A 5,014-nucleotide genomic window follows, 5' to 3' on the forward strand; every position below is an offset into this window, starting at 1 on the left:
GAATATCTGCCAAAGACTTGTTCGGTTGTTTTATATTGGTTGTCTGTGAAAATACCACAGTGATATTTTTTTCTTCTAAGCCAAAACTAAAAGACATGATTTAGTATTTTTTATTTGTATATATTTGTGTGCGCCAGTTCTTCATTCATTGTATCAACTTGATCTATTAATAGTAGATTTGTTAGAATTTTTTACTCATTGTATGAATCTGTTCATGCGTTGTAATTTTGTATTCATTGTATAAACTGTTCATGCATCATGATTTCATTTATATGAATGTTTTTCCATATAAATGAACTTTACACATTCATAGTACATTTGTGAGAATGCTATTTTATTCATTGTATAAATTGTCCATGCACTATAATTTTAATTTATATGAATGTTTTTTCATTCATTGCATGAACTTTATACACTCATAGTACAGGTGTGAGAATCTTTTTATTCATTGTATTAACCTGTTCATGCATTATAACTATTGTATGAAAGATATCATTTGTTGTATCAATAGTTTATGAATTCAGTTCGTTTCATCAGCTGCTGCTGCTTATAAATTGTAACGTTATTTATATGATTTTTTTGTCATTCATTACATCAACTGTACATACAGTCATAACTCATTTGCGAGAATGTTTTCACCATTCATTGTATCAAGTTTGTTTGCATCATAGATTTATAATGTGTCGTGTACCTGACTTTATTTTTTTGAATTTATTTGTAAGATCATTTGCACAAAACTTCACCTCCTATCAATAAAGTATTATTCTTTTTTGACACGTATTTTTTGCTGACAATGACTTAAGCTTTCACAAAAGCTAAAAATCAATAGAATATAAAAGTTCTGAAAAAAATAATAATGAAGGAAATGATTTTATTATTATTGTTCTTCAGAAGTTGAACCCTATTCATATGGAACAAGCCCACAGGGAGTATTGACCTGAAATTCAAGCTTCCAAAGAATATTAAGGTCTTCATTAAGAAGAAGAGAAGGTAAACGGAAATACAGAAAGAAGAGATCTCACCTGGAAAAAAAATAAATGAACAGAATAATAAATAGATAAAAATGCATTGAAATGCAAAGAGAATATTGCCATTAGGGTAGTAATGCATTGAATCTTCTGAAGAAGTTCAGAAGAAGTTCCAATCGCAAGACAGCGCCTCAGCGCCTGGTGATGGAAGTCCACTCTCGACGTGGTTCGGAAGTCACGTAAAGCCGTTGGTCTCGTTGCTGAATAACCACTGGTTCCATGCAACGTAAAAACACCATACAAAAAAAAACAACAAACAGCTACTGTCAGGAAATAGAGACCTTTGGAGCAAGAGCCAGTAAAGTATCTATCAAATCACAGATTAAGTAAAATATTGACGCCGTTATTGAATGGCACGAAGGAAGAAGGGTCTAAGAGAACAATTAGGATGTACAGGACAGAGGAAGATGGAGGAGAAGGCTGACGAGAAACAGCGACCCAATATAGAAATGGGAAAAGCTGAAGGCAAAGAAGAATAAGAAGAAGAAGAAGTTATCACAGAGACAAATGACTGAGTCAGGCATCACAGAGTCGGTAAAAGAAGCCACCGTCTGTCATACCTGACAGGACACCTCTTCTCTCATTTGGATAAAATTTTCACTGAGAGCCTGGAAATTCTTTCATTTCCTTTGATTTTTGGTTTATCCAGGACGTTGGGTTGCCACTCCCTTCGGCCTTTTTTGCGAGTCATAAGTAAAAATCCCTCATATCAGTCAGTTTTGTAATAAAGATTGACTCAAATTCCACGTTAAGCCGACTGCACTGTGCTTCTCTGTATCCTGTGTTCTGCCTGGTTTTTATACGGGAAGTAGTCATAGAGGTACCGCATGCAGTGCATCTTGCATGGCACACTGAAGGCGGTGGTGAATGTTCTCTGCAGCATCCTTATAGCCACAGCTGCAGATTCGTCTGTTTCTTTGCAACTGTGACCACTTACTTAGCTGTCCAACTCCTTCAACTTTGTTCACTTATCTTATTTATTGACCCGAATTGTTTATTATTATTATTATTATCATTATTATTATTATTATCATTTATATTATACATTATATAAAATATATATATATATATATATATCTATATATATTCTATTTTGGTCTATCACACAATTCGTCTGGGTGGTATTTTTAGTGGGGTCCATCACTTTTCTTACTATGTGCACCGTCTCTAGGATCACACTCTTCTGCATGAGTCCTGGAGCTACTTCAGCCTCTAGTTTTTCTAGATTCGTTTTCAGGGATCTTGGGATCGTGCCTAGTGTTCCTATGATTATGGGTACAATTTCCACTGGCATGTCCCATATCCTTCTTATTTCTATTTCAGGTCTTGATACTTGTCTATTTTTTCCCCTTTCTTTCTCTTCAACTCTGGTGTCCCATGGTATTGCGACATCAATGAGTGATACTTTCTTTATTATTATCATTATAATTATTATTATTTTGGAAGGAGACCCTCTTTCAAACAAGTCTTATTGAAAGATATTGCTGCATCAGCTGCATTCAACTTGTAAATAGTCTTCTCTATTCTTCTAATAATAGCTTTCTCTCTGCTATTACAACTGGCGAGTATTGCGCCGATATTACTCATCAGGAGCAGTCAATTTCAGGGATAATTGTTACAAATTTATTCATTTGTTACAGTAAGTGAACAAATAAGTCAAAATATAAGTTAATATAGTGGCCAACGTTTCTCTCGGTATCATCCGAGCATGATCACGGCAGTGGATCGGAGCAGACTGTTGGTGCTGTTTTTTTCAATTAGCAATAATCGCACCTCGGTTATCCCTCATTGGTTACGATACTGCCACTGCGCAAAGCTTGGTGCTGTCAAGATCTACTCAATATATAGCGGCAGGTCAGCGGGGGTTCAACCGCTATCTGCGTTTTCATTGGCCGGTGGCGCAATGCGCTCCCGCCATTGGTTGAAGGAAGTTTTCTTCAAGACGCTTCTCGTCGTTGAAGGTTGCGAAGTTGCAGCCTAGCAGACCGTCGAGGTTGGGGCAAGGCTTCTCTGGGCGTTGTGTCTCGACAGCTCGCGATGTCATTGGCTGCTGGGCTGCTCGTCTCATCTGGTATTCTTAGATCGGGGGTGTCGCTCGGTCTGGTATTACTTGTATTATTTGTACACATAGGTCTCCTTAAGTTGGTGGGGAGGAAGAGCACTTCCTGCGTCGTATTCAATGAGGGCTTCTCTTGCTGTATGAGGAGTGCCTCGAGGAGTCGCAAGCGTCGCTGGTCAGGAGCCCTCCTCACGTCACCGTGAGGACGAAGATGCTTTGAGAAAAATAATCAAAGAGAATGTGACCCCTACCGAAGCCGACAAAGAACTCGAACTTGTAATTTATTACCAAAATCGACGTACCCGGGACCTTATTATGAAGAACAACCCGACCACCCCAGCAAGAGACCTCTTGAAACAGTCGAATGTAGTCTACCAATTCTTATGCCCCGTCCGTGGATGTCCCGACTCTTACGTTGGTATGACTTCTATGAAACTGTCCAAGAGGATTTCCTGCCACGTACAAGAAGGAGCGATTAAAAACCATATCATGACAGCACACCAGGAACTATCTCCCGCGACGGTATTATCAAGAATATAAAGATAATAGGGAGGGCTCCTGACCAGCGACGCTTGCGACTCCTCGAGGCACTCCTCATACAGCAAGAGAAGTCCTCATTGAATACGACGCAGGAAGTGCTCTTCCTCCCCACCAACTTAAGGAGACCTATGTGTACAAATAATACAAGTAATACCAGACCGAGCGACACCCCCGATCTAAGAATACCAGATGAGACGAGCAGCCCAGCAGCCAATGACATCGCGAGCTGTCGAGACACAACGCCCAGGGAAGCCTTGCCCCAGCCTCGACGGTCTGCTAGGCTGCAACTTCGCAACCTTCAACGACGAGAAGCGTCTTGAAGAAAACTTCCTTCAACCAATGGCGGGAGCGCATTGCGCCACCGGCCAATGAAAACGCAGATAGCGGTTGAACCCCCGCTGACCTGCCGCTATATATTGAGTAGATCTTGACAGCACCAAGCTTTGCGCAGTGGCAGTATCGTAACCAATGAGGGATAACCGAGGTGCGATTATTGCTAATTGAAAAAAACAGCACCAACAGTCTGCTCCGATCCACTGCCGTGATCATGCTCGGATGATACCGAGAGAAACGTTGGCCACTATATTAACTTATATTTTGACTTATTTGTTCACTTACTGTAACAAATAAATAAATTTGTAACAATTATCCCTGAAATTGACTGCTCCTGATGAGTAATATCGGCGCAATACTCGCCAGTTGTAATAGCAGAGAGAAAGCTATTATTAGAAGAATGCAGCTGATGCAGCAATATCTTTCAATAAGAATTATTATTATTATTATTATTATTATTATTATTATTATTATTATTATTATTATTATTATTATTATTATTATGGATTGCAGGTCCACAATAATATCGCATGAGAAGTATAGTCTTTAATAATAAGAGCTTTCGAACCTTGTACTAGGTTCATCTTCAGTCAAGTGAACATTATGAATTTAAAAATCCGTCGAAGTAAACTTTTGAACAGGACAATTCCACAACGACGAACGCAGATGGAGGAAGCGCTCAACAGCCCCAACTAGATAAATCAAAACGGGACTTTTCCACTTACAAAGTAAATAATTTATCATCCGTCAGGCAAGACAAAGAGCAATTGGAAGTCCTTAATCTGAGAATGGGGTTTCGCACAAAAACAGATAAATCCGATATCTTAAACATAAAAAGTAGTGTTAACCTTTTCAATTTCAAACATTCCGATTTTACATTGAATTTTTTGAAAGGGGCAGCATTAAATGACAGTATGAAGAACGAAGTGATAAACGTTTTACCCAAAAGACACCAGTTAGCTTTGACTGCCCTAAAGAACAACAAGAACATAAGGATTATGAGAGCGGATAAGGGAGGATCCACAGTAGTAATGGATACAAACGTATACATGGA

General features: G+C 38.9%; 2 pseudogenes; one reads left to right on the forward strand and one right to left on the reverse strand.

The window, feature by feature from the left end:
• Window positions 1–2,690: 2,690 nt before the first annotated feature.
• Window positions 2,691–2,846, reverse strand: LOC135198872 (U4 spliceosomal RNA; annotated as a pseudogene).
• Window positions 2,847–4,066: 1,220 nt separating this feature from the next.
• Window positions 4,067–4,222, forward strand: LOC135198873 (U4 spliceosomal RNA; annotated as a pseudogene).
• The last annotated feature ends 792 nt before the right edge of the window (window positions 4,223–5,014 follow it).

Source organism: Macrobrachium nipponense, chromosome 22 (genome assembly GCF_015104395.2).
Source record: "Macrobrachium nipponense isolate FS-2020 chromosome 22, ASM1510439v2, whole genome shotgun sequence".
Taxonomy (NCBI): Eukaryota; Metazoa; Arthropoda; class Malacostraca; order Decapoda; family Palaemonidae; genus Macrobrachium; species Macrobrachium nipponense.